Source organism: Cervus elaphus, chromosome X (genome assembly GCF_910594005.1).
Source record: "Cervus elaphus chromosome X, mCerEla1.1, whole genome shotgun sequence".
In the NCBI taxonomy this organism is placed as follows: domain Eukaryota; kingdom Metazoa; phylum Chordata; class Mammalia; order Artiodactyla; family Cervidae; genus Cervus; species Cervus elaphus.
The window spans coordinates 150747025-150774192 of record NC_057848.1 but is presented as its reverse complement, the minus strand read 5'-3'; the positions used below and the strand labels follow the sequence as shown (position 1 = coordinate 150774192).

At 38.6% G+C, this 27168-nt stretch overlaps 1 pseudogene; it reads right to left on the bottom strand.

Annotated features, from left to right (window-relative positions):
• Nucleotides 1–1017: 1017 nt before the first annotated feature.
• LOC122690542 overlaps nucleotides 1018–27168 on the bottom strand; it is a 54471-nt pseudogene continuing 28320 nt past the window's right edge.

The window sequence follows — 27168 nt, the reverse complement described above, 5'->3', positions numbered from 1 at the left end:
TGCTGTGAGGATTATAGAGAAGTATTATTTACAGTTCCTGCGTTCAGTGTTTTAGAGTCTAGTTGGGAAGACATGTTGTACTAAGATGAAAATGCAACAAACATGCAAAACTATAAGTGTTCAATATTAAGTATGCATGATTGAAGGTAAGAACTATAGGACTTAAAAAGGAGGCACCATGGTGACTTGAGTAGGTGGGGGCTATACTACAGTGAGGAAGACCTGGAGCTAGAACCCCTGGGACTGAATCTCTACCTTCTACCTAAGAGCTGTGAGTGCTTATAGAAGTTATTTAACCTCTTGGGGCCTCACTATTTCTTCTTCTATAAAAGAGAACAACAGAAATACCTATCCTATGAAGCAATGATATGGATTAAATGAATTAATGTAAATATCTCACTATGTGTATTGTCCTCATTTACCAGTGTCTGATACATGGAAAGCCATATATATATGGAAAGCAATCACATTTTCTTTGTGCCCTCCAATAGTGGAGTCTGTTTCCCCAGTCCTGTGGAAGTCCTATAATCAAATCCTGCTGGCTTAAAATCAGATTTCCTGGGGAGTCCCAGTCCCTTTGCCAGATCCCTAGGCCGGAAAATCTGATGAGGGGCTCAGAACCTTCACAAAGTAGGAGAGCTTCTTTGGTATTATTGCTATCCAGTTTGTGGGTCGCCCACTCAGCAGTTATGGGATTTGATTTTATTGTGTTTGTGCCCCTCCAGTGTCTCTTTGTGGCTTTGCCTTTGTATTTGGACATGGGATATCTTTTTTTTTGGTGTGTTCCAGCATCCTTCTGTCAATGGTTGTTCAGTAGCTAGTTGTAATTTTGGTGTTCTTGCAGGAGGAGATGAGCACACATCCTGCTACTCTGCCATCTTGAACCAATCTCCTATACATTTTAGTCACTGTTAGGGAATACAACTTTCTAGAGTTATATTTTGATATATTAACTTAATTTAAGGAGAGTTCACTATTTATTTATTACAAATATTCCACATCTGTGATCCTTTCCAGTCAGAAGTTCTTTGAGATGATGGCTTTGGCCTTTGCCAGTTGGAGAATGGATCTTCTGACTCACCCATGCTGTGAATGGCCCAGCAGATAGAATAGTACTCAATGGCCATTGAACCTGACTGTCACTTTGTCAACCTCAGTTACATTCATCTGGATAGGTGCATGGTCCTTGGTGCTGATGATGGGGTTCCTGGAGGAGAATTTCTGTGGCATGTACAGGTCCATGAAATTGTTGTTCTGGATGTTGAGGGAGCTTGAGTGCAAAAAGCAAATTTTTAAAAAATTCTATCCTTTTTTTTCATTTATTTTTATTAGTTGGAGGCTAATTACTTTACAATATTGTAGTGGTTTTTGTCATACACTGACATGAATCAGCCATGGATTTACATGTATTCCCCATCCCGATCCCGCCTTCCACCTCCCTCTCCACCCGATCCCTCTGGGTCTTCCCAGTGCACCAGGCCCGAGCACTTGTCTCATGCATCCAGCCTGGGCTGGTGATCTGTTTCACCCTAGATAAAAAACAGTAAAATAATTTGCTCTAATTGGATAGTTTTGAGGAAGTCATAATTCATTATTTTATGGTTTTTTTCCTGTTCTTTCTTTTCTACTACATTTCCTAGATCTTTTTCACTCAGTTTGCTTCTTTTTCCAGATTTGGTCTCTGATTCCTATATATCTTTCTCTGATATCCCTCCTCCCATGTCCATTAAATATTTAATATTTCATAAGAATTCAGCCAAGACTCACCAAACATCCATTAAGTGAGGTTTTGGCATCTATGGCAATACTGGGATACTGTAAAAGTATTTCCAAAAGGGTATATACATACTTTATATACTATAATCTGTTGGCCAGTCTTCAGACTGGCTTCTTCCAACACTGCCCTCTTCTTATTGACTATGAGCTTCCAGAGCCCAGGAGGCAGGGTCAACCAGTAGACAGCTCAACTCTATTGTTCTTTGAGAAATTTATGCAGATACTTATTGATTCAAGTTCATCAAGAAACATCACCAGGATTTCAAAGTTTCGCTGTGTGTGACGACACCAATATGGCATCAGTAATGTCCTGGTGTATTAAAAATGGAGAAGATCTTTCTAGTCCAGTCTCCAGAGTGATACCCAATTAAGAAATCCTTTGCATGTTTTTTCTTCCTCTATGTATAGTTCTCCACACTGCTTTTTTCATTGGTATGACTCATTAAAGATAATCCCTAAATATAGTTCAAGTTGATTGTATACTACTGCATCATATTAGTGTTCTATAATAATATAATTATTCTCTTATTGCTGGTTTTTAAAGTCACATTTGAGTTTTCCACTCTAAACAATGCTATAAGGATAGTTTTGTGAGTGTATCTTTGTCCAAATATCATATTATTGCTTTAAGGTAAACTCCTAGATGAATGAGTGAAGATGTCACACACACACACCAATACTACTCAGCCATGAGAAAGAAGGAAGTCCTGCCATTTGCAACAAGATGGGTGGATCTTGAGTGTATTATGCTAAGTGAAATAAGTCAGAGAAAGACAGATACTGTGTGTGTGATATAACTTATTTGTGGAGTCTAAAAAAGCAAACTGATGGAATATTCTACCCTGGTTATGAGGAGCTGAGGGGTGGAAGAAATGGACAGGTGCTGGTCAAAGGGTACAAGCTTCCAGTTGTAAGCTGAATAAGTTTTGGGAAGCTAATGTTCAGCGTGATGATTATAGTTCACAATACTCTATTATATAATTGAAAGTTGCCAAGGAAGTAGATTTTAAATGTTCTCACTACAGAGAGGAAATGGTAATTGTGTGACCTGCTGGAGGTGTTAACTAACACTAACACCTCCATCATTTTGGTAATCATTTTGCAATAGTGTTTAAAATCAACCCGTTGTACACCTTAAATTATATCTCAAAGTAAAAGAAAAAAAAAGTTTCCTAGAAGCGGAATTACTGGGTTAAGGAGTGTGAACATTTAAAGGGTTTTAATAAGTCTTGCCCAACCATCTTTCAGAAAATTGAGCCAATCTGCAGTCCCTCATCTGCTCTGAGTAATATCCACCCCTCCTTTATTTCATCAACTGTTTGAGAGTTGAAAATGATATCTCACTATTATTTTAAAATTATAGAATTTGTCTTTGATTACTAGTGAAACTGAGCATTAAAATTTTTTCTAGTAAAATAAATTCTTGGAATCCTTAATTGTTGTATATCATCCTTCAAAAATGGATTTTTGGAGTAGTTTGACTCACTTATTTTAGAAATATGCAAAATTAACAGACTTTGAATCCATCTTCTCCCCTATTTCCTGATGTTTTTAATGCCTAAATATTGATGTTTCTACTTAAAAATGTAATCATACTTAAATTATTTCAGGATCTGGCTTTAACGAAGTGTATAGGAGGGAGAGGGGCTTCCCATGTGGCTCAGTGGTAAAGAATCCACCTGCCAATGACAACCCACTCTGATATCCTTGCCTGGGAAATCCCATAGACAGAGGAGCCTGGCGGGCTACAGTCCATGGAGTAGCAAGGAGTTGGACAACTTAGTGATTGAGCCCTCAAGTATGTAGGCAGGAGAACCTTCTTTTTCCTGTGGTAAGAATGGGAGAAGGCTCTCCCTAAGCCTCTTTCCCTATCTTATATGTTTTAGTGGTGTGTGAAGGACCTTAACGAGTTGCTTTCCTGAATGTTCAAGGGATGATTAATTTCTTAGGCTCAGTCACGTTTTTCTAACCTCTGTATCCTCAGGCAAAAAACTGTGGTTTAAACATGGCATCCCAATGAGTCAGGAAATGACTTCATTTCTTACCGAACCACTTTTCTCTTTAATGGGAAGCCCTGAAATAGATGTGCCTCACATCCCTGCTGCAAGCCTTTGCTGTCATTTAGAGGAGCTATTGCTCTATCAGTACTCACACTGAAGCCTATTATTCCAGGGAGACAATTTTGTTATAAAAAAGTGATTTGTTATTTTAAGTCTTGGCAAACAAGCATACGAGGGGGGAGAAAGTTCATTTGGAGAGATGGCAATAATTCCCGGCGAGGTGTGCTTCTGCTTTACTTTTGTTTTACAGAAAGGAGCAGGATTTGGCACGAGCTAAAATTCTGTAAAACTAATTTATCAGGCTCAGGCAGCTTCTGCTCATTGCCCTTGAAAATAGACTGCCTTGTATTTTACACACCTGCGTATGATACTCCTTCTGTTGCTTAAGTGGGACGCAGTTGGAAGAAACACCCAGTAAAGCAGGACAAACGCCCTGTGATCATAATCAGAGATTGGTGGTAATTGACACATGACAAAATAATTTGCACTAAGTTTTCCAAAGCCATGCTATGATTCCACCAGTGATTGCCTGTGCTGACTTATCATTTATTCTAAGTCTCATTGGAGGCAATTACAGACATTTTAAAATAGGCAGTCAAAATAACAAGTCATTTAGACTGGCAATTATGCATTATATGTAGTTGTCCTTTCTATTAGAGGATGACACTATTGATGCTACAACCTCCCCATGTTAAAAAAAAATGCGGCTGAAAGACTGAAGTGTGACTGTCAGATTCTTCTACTTGGATCACGCTCACTGCCTGTCATTTTGCTGTGAACTCAAGTGGCAGCCTGCAGGCGTCCTGGCTTTTCTTTGCCACCTCTTAGCCTCATGGTCAGGGCCTAATTAGGCATTATGAGCAGGCAAAGAACACATTTACAAAGTCAGCTCATGTTGGAGATGGTGTCGAGGCCTCAGTGAGGGTTATAGGCTTCGGGGTTTTTGAGCTTTGACCCACTGGAGGTGCAGTTGGCTTGGCAGGCATTTCCTTAAGGGTGATAAAACAGGGATGCTTTGCTGCCAAGCCTGGTGTCCTTCAGAACTTCACATCAATCCATATTTCAGAGGAGCCTGTGAAGACATAAGGTTTCCTTGTCAAATTTGTATTTGTGGAATGCGGCAGTCTTAACTGCATTTAATGTGTTTGGTTGATTCGCAGAATGGGCTGTCTCCTTAAAAAATGTCAAGTTGTAAAAAGGCTGTATCTTTCGCTGAGAGGCTGAGTTAATAAGGAACAGCTGGGGCCGAGTGATGTCATGTGCCACCTGCATGGAAGGCCGCCCAGAGACTCACACCAAAAGAAAGTGCTCCAGAGAAGTGGGTTTCAGACCTATTATTATTTTTTTTTTTGCAATTTTTTTTGGTGGAGGATAATCTTCCTATTGAAGTCATGAGCAAAAACCCCCAGTGTATCAGAGATCCGGGCTGACTGAGTGGATGAAGTTAGAGTGGGAGGCCCAGTACTCATTCATCTTTCCCATCTTAAGCAGCAGTCCTTAAAGGCCTCCTTGGAGTTTTGGGGAGCAAGGATGCACAATAAGAGTGTTCTGAGTAGTGGGATGAGTAACCCAGAGAACTGACAGGATGATTCATTTGGTTGTTGGAAGGAGATGGTAGTAGTTCTACTTACATTTATTTTCCCTATATCTTTCAAATTTTTGTTTTTCTATGTATGATAATATAATACACTGATACATTGGCACTCATAATTTATAAATGAGCATCATATCTTAGAGGAGCATGCCTATTTTTCCAATAGAGATACACCATCAAGAATATTTGGAGGCTGCTCATTAAGAATTCATGGAACAAACATATTTATAAACAACAACAACAACAAAATTCACAGAAGATGGTTCATGGGCACAGTTTTGATGAGTTGTGGACCAAGCATAAGAAAACTGGCTAAGTTGTTTTTGGCAGAATGAGCAACAAAATGGTGTCATCAGGAGTGGGATAGAATTTTACATTTGGACTTTGGGGCTGCCATTCAGCCCACTACAAAGATATCAGGTCTTAATCCCTGGAACTTATAAATATTACCTTATTTGGAAAAAGAGTCTTTGCAGATGTGATTATCTCCCATTTTAGGATGGGAGATAATTCTGGATTATCTAGGTGGTCCCTACTTGCTTCACAAGTGTCCTTAGATGAGAGAGGTAGAGGGAGATTTGACACATACAGACTCAGAGACTGGAGTTATGAAGCCATAAGCGAAGGAATGCTGACAACCACCAGAACTTGAAAGATGCAAGGGACTGACTCTCTCCTAGAGTCCCTGGGGGACAGGGTAGGGGACAGTGTGGTCCTGCTGATACCATGATTTTAGCATCATGGTGCTAATTTCAGACTTCTGGCCTCCTGAAATATGAGTGAGCAGATTTCTGTTATTTTAAGTGACCAAGTTTGTGTCATTTATTAGAGCAGCCCTGGGAAATGAATGGGCTTTCCAGGTGGCTCAGTGGTAAAGAATCCGCCAGCAATGCAGGAGATGTGTGTTCGATCCCTGGGTCAGGAGGATCCCCTGGAGAAGGGAATGGCAACCCACTCCAGTATTCTTGCCTGGAGAATCATGGATACAGTAGCCTGGAGGGCTACAGTCCATGGGGTCACAAAGAGTCGGACACAACTGAAGCAACTTAGCATACATGCATGCAGGAACTTTTGTAGTTTTATTTAAAATGCATTTTAAAGAAGTTATGTACAATCTATCCTTTTCTACTTTTCATGCTTTTTAAATAAAGCTAACAGCCAAAGAATTGATGCTTTTGAACTGTGGTGTTGGAGAAGACTCTTGAGAGTCCCTTGGACTGCAAGGAGATCCAACCAGTCCATCCTAAAGGAGATCAGTTGTGGGTGTTCATTGGAAGGACTGATGCTGAAGCTGACACTCCAATACTTTGGCCACCTCATGTGAAGAGTTGACTCATTGGAAAAGACCCTGATGCTGGGAGGGATTGGGTGCAGGAGGAGAAGGGGACGACAGAGGATGAGATGGCTGGATGGCCTCACCAACTCGATGGACATGGGTTTGGGTGGACTCCAGGAGTTTGTGATGGACAGGGAGGCCTGGCGTGCTGTGATTTATGGGGTCGCGAAGAGTCGGACATGACTGAGTGACTGAACTGAACTGAACAGCCATGTTAATCACCACCTTCACAAAGAAAACATTTGAAACATCCTAGAAACCCCTCAAACATCCATTCCCACTAGTACCTCCCTCCATCAGATGTAACTGTCACACTGCTTTTTCAGGGGAGTGACTTTCTTGATTTCCTTTGTGGTTTTGATCATCTGTGTATGCTACTCCTGAACAATATAGTTTTACCCAGTTTGGAACTTTATTTTGATGAAATCATACTGTATGCATTTTTCTGTGTCTTACTTTTACTACTCAACGTTGTGTTTGTTAGATTCATTCATGTTCTTGTATGTAGCTCTGATTTGTGGCTTTTCACTGCTGTGTAACATTCCATTGTATGACTATACCACAATTTATTTATCCATTTTACTCTTGATGGACAGTTATTTACAGTTTGGAGAAATTATGAATAATGTTTATTCTTCTGTATATATTTTGATGTAAAGGAGCACACATTTTTCCATGTCACTAGATAACATCAAACTATTTTCCAATGCAGTCGAACCAGGTTATACCGATACCAGCAGTGTGCAAGAGTTTTTGTTACTGAACATCCTTGAAACACTTGGTATTATAGGGCTTAATGTTTTTTGCTGAACTCATGTGATATGTTATGATGGCTGTAATTTGCATTTTCTTGAATTACTAATGACTTTAATCATATTTTCATCTATACATATTAAAGAATGTATGTATGTGTACATGTAAAAATGTATACACATACAAATGCATTCTTTGGCCATTTTAGTTCTTCTTTTTAAAAGTTTAAGCCCATTTTACTATTGGTTTGTTTTTCTTTTCCTCATTGATTTGTGAGAGTTCCTTTTATGTGTGTTGCAAAAATATTTTCTCCCATTTTGTAGCTTGCCTTTTTACTGTTTTAATTATATCTTTGATGAACAAGTTCTTAATTACAGAAATTTTAAAAATAAAGAAAAAATAGCTCATAATTCTACCACCCAAAGATGGCCATTGTTAGCATGTCTTTTTTCTCCCCAGCTTTATTGAGGTTTAATTGACAAATAAAATTGTATATACTTAAAGGGTACAATGTGATGATTTGATATGTGTGTATGTTGTGAAATGATTATACAATCAAGTTAATTAACCCTGCCGTCACCTCACATAGTTACCTTTTTTTTTTTTGGTGAGAATGCCTAAGATCTACTCTCTTAACAAATTTCAGGTGTCGCATACAGTATTATTAACTGTAGTCACCATGCTGTATACTAGATTTCCAGAACTTATTCATCTTGTAACTGAAAGTCTGTACACAGCCCAGTCCCTGGCAACCACTGTTCTACTCTGTTTCGATGAGTTTGACTCTTTCTTTTTAGATTTCACATGGGAGTGAGATCCTGCAGTATTTGTCTTTTTATGTCTGGCTTATTTCACTTAGCATAATGCCCTCTGGGTTCATCCATGGTGTTTCAAATGGCAGGATTTCCATCTTTTTAGGGTTCTTCCCTGGTGGATCAGACCATAAAGAGTCTGCCTGCAATGTGGGAGACCTGGGTTCGATCCTTGGGTCAGGACAATCCCCTGGAGAAGGAAATGGCAACCTATTCCAGTATTCTTGCTGGAGAATTGTATGGATGGAGGAGCCTGGCAGGCTACTGTCCATGAGGTCGCAGAGAGTCAGACATGACGGAGCAACTCACACTTTCATATATAATATTGCGTTTTCTTTATCCACTCATCTGTTGATGGACACTTAGGTTATTTTCATATCTTGGCTATTGTAAATAAGGTTAGCATATCTTTTGGTCATTTTAATGGCATATATATATATATATATATATGCAGCATGACATTTCCTTTGTGAAAGAGAGATCACAGTTATACATATTTATACAAATATTTAGTGACACAGAGATGAACACACATTCTCTGCTTCCAGGGAGCTTGTAACTTATTGAGTCAAAAATATGCACATTTATGAATATGTGCATTAAAGTGTTGTAAAGCTAGAAGGGTACACAAGGTATGATAGAAGCCAAGGAATGAGTGGTTACTTTTCCCTGAGTGGACTAGAAGAGGCATGAGAAAGCAGATGCCATGAGCTTTCTGGCAACAAAAAGGGAAGAAAGGCAACAGAGGCATGCTATGATTTGTGCTGGTTGGAAAATTGCAAATTGTTAAATGTGGCTAGAATGTGGGAGAAGGAAATGGCAATCCACTCTAGCACTCTTGCCTGGAAAATTCCATGGATGGGGGAGCCTGTCCATGGGGTCGCAAAGCGTCGGACACAACTGAGTGACTTCACTTTGTTTCTTTCTATAGTTCGTTTTGGAGAAGGAAATGGCAACCCACTCCAGTGTTCTGGTCTGGAGAATCCCATGGACAGAAGGGCCTGGTGGGCTACAGTCAATGGGGTTGCAAAGAGTCAGCACGACTAAGCAGCTAACACACACACACACAGCTAGAATGTGAGTTGCGGGGAGGGAAGGAAGGTGAGACAGGAGAGAAAAGAGATCCTGGCAGTTGCATGTTGGCCTCTCCCTAAACTGCTGTTTCTTTTGCTTTCCGCCAGTCACTTCTGTCTTGATAGTGTAGCCTTGTAACAATACCACCAGGCCAGGCAGATGGAAATCTTTGGAAAGTACAAATGAAACCCAACAATTTGACAGCTTTTTCTTTTCATTATAAGCTAATGAGTTGTTTCGTTCCCTTAATACTTTGCTGAAAAATCTTCCCCCAGTTAGCTTAAAGCTTTTACCAAGAAGTTACAGGACTTAGTGAGTGATGTGGATCCTAATAAGCCATTGCACAAAGATGTGGAGGAGGTCAGGTGGGGTCGTATTCCTGAGGGCTAGGTTAAAAGCAGGATGTAAAGGCATATACATCTGAATTTGAATGTTGGCTGTGTCACTTCCCAGCTTTGTGATTGTGGACAAGTCACTTAACCTCTCTGATTCTCAACTTCCTTTTATCTTGATAGGGAATGATATCTTCCTATATGTAGGGTTATTGTGACAATTCCATACAGTAATTTAGACAAAAACCTAGAAGAATGTCTGTTCTCAGTGCTTTATACCTCATAGCTGCTCTGCCTTTTACCCTCATTCCCCGTCTTTTGCACCCCCACCTCAAAACCATAGAAGTTAATCTCTTCTGGGACTTACCAGTTCAGTTCAGTCGCTCAGTCGTGTCTAACTCTTTCTGACCCCATGGACTGTAGCCCATCAGGCTCCTCTGTCCATGGGATTCTGCAGGCAAGAATACTGGAGTGGGTTGTAATTGTTGTTCATTCTCTCTTTCACTCTCTTTTTTGGCATATCTTTCAGTTCACATTTTTTCTTCTGTCTAATCTGCTACCCAGTACATCCATTGAATTTTTAATTTCAGAATCATATTTTTTGTTTTTAAAAGTTCTTTTTTAACCTACTCTATCACTTTTAAACATCCTGTTCCTTGCAGATATTTTATTTTATTTTTTCATTTATTTTTATTAGTTGGAGGTTAATTACTTTAAAATATTGTAGTGGTTTTTGCTGTACATTGACATGAATCAGCCATGGGGAACACATGTAAATCCTTGCAGATATTTTCAAGTTCATTCTTTATTTCTTTGAACGTTGCTGTTTTAATATCTGTTTCTGATAATTACAGCATCTGAAGTCTGTGCATATCTGTTTCTGCTATCTCTTTTTATGCTTTTTAAGTTAGTGTTGATTGCCTCCTATGTCCCATGTCATCGCTGATTGCTAATGGGTCTCTGACCTCACAAAATTATGTGTGAGATTCTTTGAAGCCTAGGATGGTGTGCCATCCTCCAGGGGTACCTTGGCTTTAATTCTGCCAGGTGCTCAGACACTATCAATCAGGGCTGATATAAAACCAAGTTCTTTGCTCAAATGGTGCAAATCCATTTGAGCACTTGTCTGTGGCAAAATGTCTCATGGATTATTTTCCTACTTATTCTTTTCTCTGCCATGGAAGACTTCTCTTTACTCTACTGGTCTTGGGAACCAGGGATTGATATTGGATCAGAGTGTGTAACTCTTTCTTTTACAACCTAGTATGTGGAGCCTCTCCTGTAAGATTTCTCATGTTTGGATGCCCCTGGCCCTGTTTTCTGTCCACTCTGAAATAAATGTGTAGTTTTACATGGGGAAATGCACTCTGGGCAACAATGGCTTTCACCCAGAATTTAGTCTTTGAGCAATTTGATGATGATTTAAGAAGATTAAAAATAAATTTATCCAGCTCCTTCCCCACCTGTTTTCAAAAAGTAGTTTTATCTGAATAAACTTGCAAACCATGGCTAGAAATAAGAAGTCCTACTTTGTATTTACAGTCTCTTTGAGTACAGAGTATTGGTGAATTTACTAAGAAAATATATATTTAATTTCTAGGACGTTGTTATACACAATTCTTCAAGCCTCAGTGGATTTGATTAAGTTCGTTGTAGTTCTCCTTGTTCTCCTTGTTCAAAGAAACTCTTGCCCACCTGGCATGTTAACTGCCACTGAGAGGTATGAACAACCCCTCCGCCTGCTTCTAGGATTTTACTATTTTTACCTTAATGCAAATTAATTTATTCTATTGCATGGTGGTACTTCAGGAAGCAGCGATCCTGCTCTCAAGAGATGGTGTATAAGCCAGGTGAATGTCTGAAGGACTGGAGATGAGAAAGCAGTGGCCCTGGTATTAGGCTCTTTTAGCAGTTTTAGCAATAATGACATTTGATGAAAGGGTAGATGTGGAGAATAATGTTTGGGGAGATTAGATGATTGATTTGGGGAGGGGGTGAATGTGAACCAATGTTCAATTATGTGCCATGCCAGTGCTAGAGGCTTTAGATAGAGTATTTCTTCTAATGAAGTGCTAGAGGGAAAGCATACTGAGGCCATCAATCTTAAACTACGTAATAATTATGTCTTGTAGGTGTTAGCTCAGCTGCTTACATGCTTGGTCCTAAACCATATCCAACAACTAAAGGGCAAGGGGAAGTCAAATGTAAAATGACCACTTTTGACTCTTGGTGATAATAATCATGTCTCTATTCATAAGTGGAGTGAATAAGAACTCAAGGAATGACCTGTATTAAAGACACATACTGGAACTGCTAATAAATAGCAGAATGTGTTATTTGAAGTTCCTGTTTGGGGGCCAATGCATAACCTCTGTGAGGACTTGGCAAAATTATTAAAGTGCCAGAAATGAGCAGTGGGAAGACTAGGATCATCCTCACATTGGATAATCATCTTCCAAGCTGTTGTTGGTTTGTAGCGTTCATTTCTAAGATGGTAACAGTGTGAGCTGTAGTCTACAGAGTTTTTACTCCCTGAAACCTCTGTGATGGGAAATACTAGATCTACATATGTAGCTTTGTGAAATCCTTGGTTCTGGTGGCAGACAGGGTTTGCGCCTTACAGTCTGAGTGGGAGAAACGGCAAATGCAGAATTAAATGTTAGTTCAGCTTGTGTCTCAGCAATTGTTGTAGCTTTTAAAGGCCACAGTCTTCAGCTGTTACAGAACTGATTGGAGGTAAAGAGCTGGCTCTCAGGAACATACTCACTGAAACGAATAGGGCTGTGTGGCTTTGCCTCTTTAAAAATTCTATTGCTAAACCCTAGACTACCCTGCCTCCTTGCTATTTTTGTCCATTGGCAGTTTCCCCTTGAAATGTTATCATCTAATTCTCCCCCAGGCTTTACTCAACCATGTGCTGAACTGCTAAATGCTGCTTCAGCTAATGCCACCATTCAACACAGAGCAATCTACACAGTCTCTAGAAACTGGAGGAAAACAACAACTCTCCTTTGACCTTTGAGGCAAATAGCTCTCACAGTGATTTTGCTTATACCAGTTTTAAGTAAAGCCAGAAATTACACAGTAAACTTTTAGAAACTTATTTTCTTTTAAAATATTTATTTATTTATTTTTGGCTCTGCTGGGTCTTCATTGCTGCGCAGGCTTTTCTCTAGTTGCGGCGAGTGGGGACTACTCTCTAGTTGCGGTGTGAGGGCTTCTCATTGCAGTGGCTTCTCTTGTTGCAGCAGCAACAAGGGCAAGTGGGCTCAGTAGTTGTGACACACAGGCTTAGTTGCCCCACAGCACGTGGAATCTTCCCAGACCAGGGATTGAACCTGTGTCCCCTGTACTGGCAGGAGGTATTCTTAACCACTGCACCACCAGGGAAGTCCCTAAGGAACTTATTGATGGCATGTGTTTTGTCTTGGCAGAACTGGCTGCTCTTCAACTGGCTATAATGCTATGACTCCTTAAATTTGTTCCTGAATCTTTCACCTTACCAGGCATAATGCTAGGATCTTCATATACATCCAGTTTAATGGTACCACACCCTATGAAGGAAGCACTATTCTTTACATTTCATGGGAGGAGCCAGGAAATTGGAGAGATTTTTTAATGGTAGCAGTGAGCTTCTAACCAAGGTTAGTCTGACTTCAAGGCCTATGCATTTCCACCTACCTTACAGTTCTTGCTGTTCATCTGAAAGAATTTGTTTCCAAGGAATATTGCAATCTGAGAGCAGTATTGAAATAATTGACTCTCTCGGGAGTTTCCTTATGGTGGATTTACTTTTGCAGTTTATACTTGGGAAATTGGAAAATAAGCATATATTCTTGCTTTAGGGTTTCCTTATTTCCTCTGAGAAGGATAAAAATTAAGCCAAGCTTGTATATATCATTGGTCATCCAAGGGCAGAAGTGAAGACATGACAGAAAATAGCTATAGAATTATTAAAGAGGAGTATTATTAGATTGTTGCTTGGAGATTCATTTCATTTTTTGAACAAATAATTATTAAATACCTGTTATATATCAGGCATTGTTCTAGCACTGGGAATACCAGGGTGAGCAAAGCATAAGAAACTCTGCCTGTATGGTGCTTATACTGTAACAGGAGGAGTAGGGAAGTAGACCATACACAAAATAAAGAAGTAGAGATGTGTGACATATTAGACAGTGATAAATAAGGATGCACCAGCTTTTAGCTTGTGCTCCACTGCTTATCCCAAAATGGCTTTGTCTTTGAGCTTTAGAAGTGCAAATAGTGAAATACTTACTTCAGTGTAATTTCTGACACTCCAAGCGTGCTGATCATGTGATCATATAGATTGCCATTAAATAAATGAATACATCAGTAAGATAAAAAGGTACATCATTTGGATTTATTAGTAATATCTAGTATTCTGTTTAATTTAGAATATAGACTCTCCTTATATTGGATTACATTCATTTCTTGGCACTGTCATAAAACAGTGTAACACATTGGGCGGCATAAACAGAAATGTATTGTCTCAGAGAAGTCAGAAATCAGGGTGTCTGCAGGGATGATTCCTTCTGGGAGCTATGAGATAGAATCTGTTCTGTGCCCCCCCTCACACTGCTGACATCGGGCGGTGCCTGGTTTGTAGCTGGTAGTTGTCCTGTGCTTTCATGTTGTGCCCTCTGTAAGTGCCTGTCTCTGTGTCCAGGTTCCCCTTTTTATAATGAAACCAGTTATACTGTGTTATAGCCCACTCTAATGACCTTATCTTAACTTGATCATCTGTCAAGACCCTTTTTCTAAACAAGCTCACATTTAGGACCATAACATCTTTCATGGGGCACAATACAACCCATAGCAGATATATTGAAATGTTTAAATATCATCAGTTGAAATGTAAATGTGTATTTGGTATTGTAAGACTAAAATGCTATAATAATTACTGATGAATGTAAAAACTTTAATTTTGTGCAGACCAATTATTAAGAACTCTCTAACAGTTAAATAGGGATAGTGATAGATAATATGAATAGTAAGAGTATGCCAGCCAAATTTAGAGAGATCATTAAGTACATTTTGGAACAACAGAATTTATAATCATGTAAATAAAAGTACAAGGCAAAATAATAGAGGCTAAATTATACCATCATTCTTCCCTGGTGGCTCAGTGGTAAAGAACTGGCCTGCCAATGCAACAGACATGGATTCAATCCCTGGGTGGGGAAGATCCCCTGGAGATAGAAGTGGCAACCCATTTCAGTATTCTTGCCTGGAAAATCCCATGGACAGAGGAACCTAGTGAATTACAATCCATGGGGTCTCAAAGAGTGGGACACGACTTAGCAACTAGACAACAACAACAAACTATACCATCATAATTTGTATTGAGGTGCTTAACACTCATAGCACTAAACAAAATAATCTATAAGAATGGTATAGGTTGCCTTGGCCTTGTGGCTTCCTGGTGGGCAAGATGCTTTCAAGGGATAGGTTTTTATTTGCGTTGTATATTTCAAGAAGAATAATCTTGTTTAGTACTATAAAGTTCATATGCTGTTTGTGGTGGATTGGATCACTGGTCTCTGTCCTTCAATCTCTTTGTCATGGCCTCATGGAAGACAATAGACTTCTTCCCTCTCCTCTGACTTTGGTTTCTCCTTGTGACTTGTGTAGGTGGGTGGGATGTTAGTGGATATGATACAGACAAAGATTTGAAATGTGCTTATGTATTTAGTTTTGCCTTTCACCATGAGAAGAATAGGCTTTGGATTGCTTCTTGTCCAAGACAGAGGAGAGCTGTGTGAAACAGATGTAGACCTAACTCATACCTTCTAATCACAACTGAACACAGTCTTTATCAGTAAAAACCCAACTATCTCATAGATGCACGACCAAGAAATAAATGCTTATTGTTGAAAGCCATGGAGATTTGTGTAGATGTTTGGTATGTACCATTGTTATTGGCAATGGCTAACTGATATGTTATTATTGCAGAATTACTTGTCTTAGTGATTTTATTTTTCACTGGAATAATCCAAACTGAAGTCTTACCAGTTGTACCTAACTAGGATTGAATGTCTCAACCACTTGGCATTATCACTTACTCGTCACCAAGGCCATCATGTGCTTGTTCTCAGTTGCGTCCAACTCTGTGACCCCATGACTGTAGCCCGCCAGGCTTCTTCGTCCATGAGATTTTCTAGTCAAGAATGCTGGAGTGGGTTGCCATGCCCTCCTCCAGGGGATTTTCTCAACCCAGGGATCAAACCCATGTCCCTTGTGTCTCTTGCATTTGCAGGCAGGTTCTTTACCACTAGCGCCACCTGGGAAGCCCTTAGTGAGAAAAACTTATTTTTTTAGGGGTGGGGGGGGCGGGGAAGATAACTTGTTACTTTATGAAACAACACTACAAAAATTTTTATTCTGGCCTTTAATACTTTTTCAAAAGGTATCTTTTTAATAGAGGTTTCACTTTTTCAGAGAATGATCATCAGCAGCTGTACATGAAAAGGTACTTTTTCAAAAGATTGCTGAAATACACTTAGGAGTTGTTCACAGTGTGGTGGATCCACTGCTTTTTAGACTTCAGTAGCTTTTTTTTGCTTTTCAAGAGCTCATCTTGATTACTTAAGGGTTATGGTTCTCCATTTTTTTCTTTGCAAGAAACTGTTTCTGAGTACAGTGTAAAATAAAAGAAGAAATGTGTTTTATTTCTTGTGATACTTTCATATGGACTTGAACAACACATTTTAGTCTTGGTAAAAGAAGAAAAAATGTTTTGTTAATCTATTTCAAATTCACAAGGCGTTGTATTATGAAATGTTCAGTCTTTCAAGTGATAGAAGAGCTGTATCTGTTCCTGGCAGGGCATTGATAAATGGTTCACATACATGGGACTTTTTGTTTTCAAACTCATTCTGTATAGATGATGATTTTCCAATGTATCATGTAGAGATGATGAATTATACAGTTGTGGAAACACTCCTGGAATGGTGTTCTGAGAAGAGTAGGCCTAGTCAAGTGACTTCCTGTATCAATTTTTGAAAAGCAAGACATAAAAAACTGAGGGAATAATTTATTTATTTAAATGTGTAGCTTTTAAAATAAAAATTAAAAACAAAATCCCTTGATTAGTAATATGGGCTTTAGTAGTAGTAGTAATAGTATTGTTATATTGGAGGCCTGATCCCCAGTACCTCAAAATGTAACCCTGTTTGAAAATAAGGTTGTTGCAGATATAATTAGAGATCATACTGGCGTAGGTGGGTCCTTAATCCAGTGTGACAGGTGTCTTTAAAGAAGAGAGTGTGAGGACACACAGGAAGATTACTGTCTGTTGATGGAAGCAGAGATTGGAGTTATATAACTGCAAATCAAGAAATGCCAAGGATTGCTTTTGACACCAGCAGAGAGGAAGCATGGTCTTGCTGACACCTTGGTTTTGGACTTCTAGCTCCCAGAACTATGAGACAATGCATTTCTGTTTTTTTAAGCCACTCATTTTGTGGAATTTGTTAAGGAAGCTCTAAGAAACTAATCTAATCAGTGATTAGAATTTGACAATAATCACCCTTTTTGATACATGTCATAGTATAAGCACATAAATTAAAAATGATATAATTATAAAGTTGGGCTTCCCTGGTGGCTCAGATGGTTAAGAATCTGCCTGCAGTGCAGGAGACCTGGGTTCAATCCCTGAGTCGGGAAGATCCCCTGGAGAAGGGAATATAAAATTAGAAAAATAACAGCATCAAAATCATATTTAGATAATACTTCAAAATAATCTTTCTCTTTATACAAATAATGTAGCTATGGGAGGAACTACAGGTAAGTAAAGCAAAAAAGAAATTAGAGCTCACCACATGTTCTAAACCCAGGAATAATCATTGTCAAATTTTTTGTTATAGCCTGCCAATATATCTATGTGAAATAGATACTTTTCTCTCAAATAGGAGTATATTATACACACTGGCTTTGTGAACAGTTCTTATTTTTAGCAATACATGTTAAACATGCTATTATTTTTTTTAGTTTTGTAAAGTTTTTTGGCTTACTCTAACCTGAAAGCACATAAGGAACAGGACCCTAGGAAATATGGTTGTTCCAAACTTAACCATGGTAACAACAGAACAATCATATGGTTATGGTTTTTACATCTTTAGCTATGTAAACATGCCATTATTTTTTAACTCAGAAAAAAGTGTTTATGCTTCTAATTCTGTATCTTTAAGTACTTTATAAAGTGCTTCATAGCCATCATCTCATTTGATAATGAAGGAGCTTGAATGATGATAGATAGAAAATAGTGGTGCATAGCCTGTTTACCATAAGCTGGGGAATCAAATTTTAGGGAAGAAATAAATACTGGTTTACCTGTTGGGTTAAACTGAGGGGTAGGAGGAAGAAATATACCTCTGTTTTCTGTTACCTACTCCTCGCTTTGTCCGCTGAAGGGAAGCCCAATTCAATGGAAAATAGACAACTGAAAATAAAAGCAATGTTAATGCTCAATAATTACTCTCTATCCATATTATATGACCATTAAAAACCATTGTGTAAATGAAGTTACAGTGATATGGGAGAACACTCATTGTATATTAGATGAAAATTAGGTTATAAGAATGTGTGTGCCATTTGACCCCAATTTTAGAAAGCAAAATACATGGATATATGTGCATGGAAAAAAAAACTGAAAAGATCTACATGAAATTATCAACAGTGATTATATTTGGGCTATTGAATTGCAGTTAAATTTTTTAAAGTTATGTAAGGAAAGGAACTTGGTGAAATTTTGCTGAATTTTAAAGAGGTGAAGATGTTTCAGGAATGGACCAAAAATGCCAGTGTCTTTGTATTTGCACAACACTTTGGTTAACAGATGTAAATGTATAGTTGGGTTTGGGTGCTGAGATCTAGCTTAGGTCACCTGAGTGGCATGATCTGTTCTCTATACCATGCAATAATAAAGGGTAAAAGTTGAAACTTAGGGAGTCAAATGGTAGGTATTGTGAAAGAGACAGGATGTAATTAATAAAAAAATATTGTTTATATTTCTTCGTCCAATCAACATTTAAATTCCTACAGTGTGTCTAGTACTGTGCAGGATGCTGGAGAGGTTATTAAAGAAATGAAAGATGTAGGGAAGCAAACATTGTCATGTGTCCTCATATCAGTGCATTAGCTCCCTGGCTCATGTATCATGACATTCATCTCTCTTAGGAGGACTTACCTGATGTCTCTTTTTCCACTCAGACTGTGATTTCCATGAGGGTGAGAATTCACATGTGTTTCATTTTCCTTGGTATCCCTGGACCTAATTCTCTGATGTAGGTAGGCAGTAAACATTACTTGAAGGAATGAATAGGCAACAATGTGAGAGTCTGAGAACGGGAATAATGCAGGCTAATGCAGATGGAGATGGCCTTGTGGGAAAGTTGGAACTTGGGCCATGTCTGAAAAATGGCAAATGTGAGTAGGAATGAGGGATTTCTAGGAAAGAAAGGGAAAGAATAGGAAGAAACTGCTTTTTAGACCTAGATGAAAGAATTAAGAGGCTGAATGAGCTTTGAATCTTTGGTAATGGGGAGGGAAAACATGGTTACAATAGATTAGCCAAAGGAAGGGGCAAGAAGGACTTAGAAAAAAATGAAGAAGATATATTATGGATTTTCTTAAAAAGAAAAAATGAAGAAGTTGTTAATACTGTAAGTGACTTGTTCAGAAAGATTGCTATATGAATCATTATTTGAAGAGTGTGATATAATTTTAGAAGCATATATAGTAGATGCTTCTTTAACATTCTAAAAATAGTTGAAGGTATCAGATGTTCATTGTTCTCTTTTAAACTGTCAATCATAAAGTGTAAATCAACTGTATCATTAATAATAATGTTTTCTAATTGCTGGGCATTGTGAGGAAAGGATTAATTTATTAACTTGTTTTATCCCCTCAATAATCCTATTTTTTGAAGTAGGAAATGGCAACCCATTCCAGTATTCTTGCCTGGAAAATCTCATGGACAGAGGAGGCTGGTGGACTACAGTCCATAGGGTTGCAAAGAGTTGGGCATGACTGAGCAACTGAGCATAACCCTATTTTTATTCTCATTTTGCATTTGAGGAAACTGAGACACAAAAACATTTGAATAACATGAGCATAGTTACACAGCTAGGAAGGGGCAGACCTGGCATTCAAATCTGGCTTCAGAATCTGCAAGCTTAACACCTGAATTATGCCTCTCTACTTATAGTATGCCTATATGTCCAGTGGGTAGTTGTAGCAGCTGTAATCATTAAGACATACTCAAGTTATATATGTGAATTTGAAAAGGTATGAGAGAAGGCTACAACAGTTGAGGAGTGGATAAATCTGTTAAGACAGGGTAGTATTTAAAATGGTGGAGTTTTTTTGTGAACATGTTCATTCTTGCATATTTGCTTAAAGAAACACTGTCTAATAGAAATATAATGCAAACCACATATGTAATTTTAATCTAATAGATTAAAAAAGCAAAAAGGAACAGATAAAATTATTTTGATAGTGTATTTTAACTAAATACATCCAATATGTTATAATTTTAACACATCATCAATATACAAACTATTAGTTTATTTTTTTATTATTTTTTCATGCTAAGTCTTCAAAGCCCAATGCATGTTTTATACTTACAGTGCATATTAACTTGGACTGGCCACATGTCATGTGTTCAACAGCCAGAGTTAGCTGGTAGCTGCCCTGTTGGTCAGTGTTGGTTTAGCAGATTAAATGTCTTAGGAACGACCATCTTACTTTTGGTTTTCATGCATTATTCTGAGATTATTGTGAGTTTCTTTGCTTCCTTTCTTTTTTTTTGCATGAACATCATACAGTGTCATTTAGTTTGTCTGAAAGATTTGATGGACTTATTCCAATGTATTATGAAACCTATTGTGTTAATAACAGAGCCCAGGAATTCTGGGCTTTCTGCTACTTTTGAAACTGTAGAGATTTTTATTTTTCTGTACAGTGAGTCTGATCTTGTTTTTTGATAGATCACCTTAATTGCCGAGTAATCTATTTATTTCATTTTAGAGCCCCTGATTGCTTTCTTGCTAAGGGAGCCAATGTGGGCTAATGAACCAAATTTTTTGGTCTCTTTCCTTTCTTTTGCCTGGAAATCTAGTTCTGCTTTCAGAGGAATTTTAGCAATGTTGATGTCTCTTCTGATAGGTTCTGGGGGTCTAGGTAATTAACTTTTTTCCACTAAGCCTGAGGGATCCATATCTCTGGGGCAATTATTTTCTCCAAAGCTGTTATACTTCTGTGGTGTCTATTTGCCAGAAGTTAAATTGAAGTACACTTAGTGACTTCAAACTGAAATGAGGGCAATGGCAGGCAATAGTGATAGAAACAGAGTACTGAAATAAAGTCTGGAAATCCAAGAATACTGTATTTGTGTTGTATAATTCTGTTAGCCTTAAACTCCACAGGAGGGGAAGCTTCATTTTATATACATGCATTTAAAATATGTATTATATGAATGTATTTATAAGTATATGCATACTGAAAGTATACATAAAGAAAACCTAAGAGTTACATTTCTTCACTTGAATTTTAGAAAGTTTTTGGTAATTGGAAGCATTTCAGGTGGCAAATCAGCTTAAATAACTTACTGAGAATCTAAGCAAATGTGGAAGGAATATTATTCATAAAATTAATAAGGTTTTTTGACTGATAGTTGTTTTTTGTTGCAATGAGGGGCATAGACTTGCAAAGAGACTTTTGCAGTGTCTTGATTGGTTAGACAGGAGGCCACTTTGCTTTGTCTATTAACAGCTAAATAGACTGTCATCTTGAGAGGGCTAAAAATGTATGGTTCTCATAGTAAGTGGCTATGAGTAACCAAAAACACTGTTTTTTTATTCGCATATCCTAACCCTCATTGAGTTGATACAGAATTTTGGGGTTAATCTTGCTACCCACTGGATGTCACTGTTGCTGCACCAAAGATGTCAAATATTCGAGCATTTTTTCAGTCCCCCAAAAGGCACATAAGGAAGTGTCAATTAGGGATATGAGTGATAATGCTGTGAGATGGAACAGGGAAGACCAATAGCTAGGTTTTCAAGTTGATAATTAAAATGTTAGTCTGTATCATTCTTTATTTTCACCACAATGATAGTCAATAGAACACTTTCATGTTGAGACTAGAGACTTTTGTGGAGTGACCCAGAGCTGTCTTTGATATCACGGTAGCATTTTCATCATTTTGAAGCAGGGCAGATGCTTTTGCATCTGTTCCTTCCTGTCCCAATGAGGGTTGAAAGGAGTCTTGCTTGATTGAGTCCCCTTAGATAAGGAATATGGAAATTACATTTTTAACCTTGGTGTGACTGGACTGCTAAGTAACAAGTAGGAGAAAACATCTTTCTTTTGATTATTTGTGAAAGCTTTCCACTCCAGTGGTATAGAATTCGTCCATATTAGAGTTGTCAAATATTCTCAGGAATTAAGAATGCATTTTTTGTTGTTATTTTCATTTTCCTCATTTGTTTACTTCTGGTCAGTTGAAATGCTGTCATTTAGCAGTGTATAAAAGACAAAACATTGGATTCACACAAAAAATTATGGTCCTTGAAGTTTACTTACAGTTTTCAAAGAATTCAAAAAGTTACATAGAGTTTGCCTAGAAGATTTGGACTTAATAGAGTTAGAAATGAACATATTCCATTTTATATCATAAGTTGGTCTTACCTGCTTAGTGTTGACTTTAATTTCCTTGAGATCATGGTGATGTTTCCTTATTCCTTTCAGCATGTCTAGAGCTCAACCTGGTGCCAATCAGATAGTAGGCATTTATTAATGGTGGTTGGACTGGATTTGACAACATGCTAAGTGAGGGGCTGTTAAGATATAATAGTAGATGTCTCTTGTAGCTCTAGGTAGCTTAGGGCTTAGATGAGGAGAAGGTGAAGCTATAGTGACAATGAACAATAGAAGAACCCTTTTAGAGCAGTACCATTTAGAAGAACATTCTGATATTTGCCTTATTAGCTCAAGGGACATATCCAGTCATCAGTTCAGTACAGTTCAGTTGCTCAGTCGTGTCTGATTCATTGTGACCCCATGGACTGCATCACGCCAGGCCTCCCTGTCCATCATCAACTCCTGGAGCTTGCTCAAATTCATATCCATTGAGTCGGTGATGCCATCCAACCATCTCATACTTTGTCGTCCCCTTCTCCTCCCGCCTTCAATCTTTCCCAGCATCAGGGTATTTTCAAATGGGTCAGTTCTTTGCATCAGGTGGCCAAAGTGTTGGAGTTTCAGCTTCAATCTCAGTCCTTCCAATGAATATTCAGGACTGATCTCCTTTAGGATGGACTGGTTGGATCTCCTTGCAGTCCAAGGGACTCTCAAGAGTCTTCCCCAACAGCACAGTTCAAAAGCATTAATTTTTCGATGCTCAGCTTTCTTTATAGTCCAACTCTCACATCCATACGTGACTACTGGAAAAACCATAGCCTTGACTAGACGGACCTTTGTTGGCAAAGTAATGTCTCTGCTTTTTAATATGCTGTCTAGATTGGTCATAACTTTCCTTCCAAGGAGTAAGCGTCTTTTTATTTCATGGCTGCAGTCACCATCCTCAGTGATTTTGGAGCACAAAAAGATAAAGTCATCCCTTGTTTCCACTGTTTCCCCATCTATTTGTCATGAAGTGATGGGACCATATGCCATGATCTTAGTTTTCTGAATGTTGAGCTTTAAGCCAACTTTTTCACTCTCTTTCTTACTTTCATCAAGAGGCTCTTTAGTTCTTCTTCACTTTCTGCCATAAGGGTGGTGTCATCTGCATATTTGAGGTTATTGATATTTCTCCTGGCAATCTTGATTCCAGCTTGTGCTTCATCCAGCCCAGTGTTTCTCATGATGTACCATGCATATAAGTTAAATAAGCAGGATGACAATATACGGCCTTGACGTACTCCTTTTCCTATTTGGAACCAGTCTGTTGTTCCATGTCCAGTTCTAACTGTTGCTTCCTGACCTGCATACAGCTTTCTCAAGAGGCAGGTCAGGTGGTCTGGTATTCCCATCTCTTTCAGGATTTTCCACAGTTTGTTGTGATCCACACAGCCCAAGGCTTTGGCATAGTCAATAAAGCAGAAATAGATGGTTTTCTGGAACTCTCTTGCTTTTTCGATGATCCAGTGGATGTTGGCAATTTGATCTCTGGTTCCTCTGCCTTTTCTAAAACCAGCTTGAACATCTGGAAGTTCACGGTTCACGTATTGCTGAAGCCTGGCTTGGAGAATTTTGATCATTACTTTGCTAGCGTGTGAGATGAGTGCAATTGTGCGGTAGTTTGAGCATTCTTTGGCGTTGCCTTTCTTTGGGATTCAAATGAAAACTGACCTTTTCCAGTCCTGTGGCCACTGCTGAGTTTTCCAAATTTGCTGGCATATTGAGTGCAGCACTTTCACAGCATCATCTTTTAGGATTTGAAATAGCTCAACTGGAATTCCATCACCTCCACTAGCTTTGTTCATAGTGATGCTTTCTATCCACTTGACTTCACACTCCAGGATGTCTGGCTCTAGGTGAATGATCACACCACTGTGATTATCTGGGTCATGAAGATCTTTTTTTGTACAGTTCTTCTGTGTATTCTTGCCACCTCTTCTAATATCTTCTGCTTCTCTTAGGTCCATACCGTTTCTGTCCTTTATTGAGCCCATCTTTGCATGAAATGTTCCCTTGGTATCTCTAATTTTCTTGAATATATCTCTAGTCTTTCCCATTCTGTTGTTTTCCTCTATTTCTTTGAACTGATCACTGAGGAAGGCTTTCTTATCTCTCCTTGCTATTCTTTGGAACTCTGCATTCAAATGGGTATATCTTTCCTTTTCTCCTTTGCTTTTTGCTTCTCTTCTTTTCACAGCTATTTGTAAGGCCTCCTCAGAGAGACATTTTTGCTTTTTTTGCATTTCTTTTTCTTGGGGATGGTCTTGATTCCTCTCTCCTATGCAATGTCACGAACCTCTGTCCATAGTTCATCAGGCACTGTCTATCAGATCTAGTCCCTTGAATCTATTTCTCACTTCCACTCTATAATTGTTAGGGATTTGATTTAGGTCATACCTGAATGGTCTACTGGTTTTCCCTACTTTCTTCAACTTAAGTCTGAATTTGGCAATAAGGAGTTCATGATCTGAGCCACAGTCAGCTCCCAGTCTTGTTATATTTGTTTTGTATAGAGCTTCTCCATCTTTGGCTGCAAAGAATATAATCAATCTGATTTTGGTGTTGACCATCTAGTGATGTCCATGTGTAGAGTCTTCTCTTGTGTTGTTAGAAGAGGGTGTTTCCTGTGACCAGTGCATTCTCTTGGCAAAACTCTGTTAGCCTTTGCCCTGCTTCATTCTGTCCTCCAAGGACAAATTTGCCTGTTGCTCCAGGTATTTCTTGATTTTCTACTTTTGCATTACAGTACCCTATAATGGAAAGGACATCTTTTTTGGGTGTTAGTTCTAGAAGGTCTTGTAGGTCTTCATAGAACTGTTCAACTTCAGCTTCTTCAGCATTACTGGTCAGGGCATAGAGTTGGATTACTGTGATATTGAATGGTTTGCCTTGGAAATGAACAGAGATCTTTCTGTCGTTTTTGAGACTGCATTCAAGTACTGCATTTTGGACTCTTTTGTTAACTATGATGGCTACTCCATTTCTTCTAAGGGATTCTTGCCCACAGTAGTAGATATAATGGTCATCTGAGTTAAATTCACCCATTCCAGTCCATTTTAGTTCGCCGATTCCTAAAATGTTGATGTTCTGTCTTGCCACCCCCTGTTTGATCACTTTCAGTTTGCCTTGATTTATGGACCTAACATTCCAGGTTCCTATGCAATATTGCTCTTTACAGCATCAGACCTTGCTTCCATCACCAGTCACATCCACAACTGGGTGTTGTTTTTGCTTTGTCTCCATCTCTTCATTCTTTCTGGGGTTATTTCTCCACTGATCTCCAGTAGCATATTGGGCACCTACTGACCTGGAGAGTTCATCTTTCAGTGTCCTATCTTTTTGCCTTTTCATCCTGTTCATGGGCTTCACAAGGCAAGAATACTGAAGTGGTTTGCCATTCCCTTCTCCAGTGGGAGAACTCTCCACCATGGCAGAGTTGCCAGAACTCTCCACCATGACCCGTCCGTCTTGGGTGGCTCTACATGGCCTGGCTCATAGTCTCATTGAGTTAGACAAGGCTGTGGTCCATGTGATTACATTGGTTAGTTTTCTGTGATTGTGGTATCTAGTCACAGGGTACTATAATTTAGAGAAGCAGCATGTTGACAGTCAACTCTGCATGAAAACATCAAATACACTGATATAAAAAATATAAAATATTATATATAAAATGTTTAAAAATCTTGTCTTTGTGTGGGCTTCTTAATTTGTTGTCTTTGCTTGACTCTTTGAGGTTCCAAGGGGAGAGATGTATCATTTAGGTCTTACTGCTCAGCAGCCTTGGCATCCCTGGAGGGCTTGCTAGGAATGTGATCTCAGGTCCCAATCCCAGACCTGCTGAATTGGACTCTGCATTTTAACTAGATTCCTGGGCAGCTTGTGTGCTCATCAATGTTTGAGAAGCACGAATTTAGAGAATCTATTATGTTAGAAATAAGTTATGGAATCCTTTATCTGAAAGAGAATAGGAGTATATTGTCCGAGCAATACATACAGTGCTGTTTACCAGAGAAGAATTAGTGTAGAGAAACAGAAGAAATGTTAGTGAAATTTTTATGAGGCCATTTGGGAAAGGCTCACCAGCACATTGAGGGGGACCATTCTAAATTGGCTAAGAAATAAAAAATGTGAAAAAGTCCAGACTGATTCTTACCCACTCCAGCTGCCTAATTTCCATAAGGAGGCTGCTACGTTGATTCTCCAAGATCAAATGAGCCTTGGTAACTTTCCCTTTTTTTCACCCTCAACCCTGGGGCAACAATAACTAGAATTTTGCTTCATTGCCAGACAAATATTTGGGAAAAGAGGTTGCTCACTTTGTATTAAAATATTTTACAACTTAACTCGACTCCTCCCATGGATTACTTACATAATGCCAGGACCAAGGACCTGTGGATCCTGCAGAACCTTCCTTTGACAGGATGTCTGTAAATGGTGATGCACAGATGGGCTGGGATGAGCTTAATTCATTATTGCACACACACTACAGCTTTGTTTATTATTAATGACATGGCAGACATTTTCCTTAGCTCTGGAGCTGAATAAAGCAATAACCCCACCATAAGGGAGACAGGAATTGGAAGATAATAAATATTTATCACAAAATCTCTCTTTCCTAGCAACCACAAATGGAGGAGGAAATGAGTGTCTAATTTTTTTTTGAGAGCCAGTGCCAGGAAAACAAAAGCCTTAGAAAAAAATTTCATTAATCAAGCAGATTGAT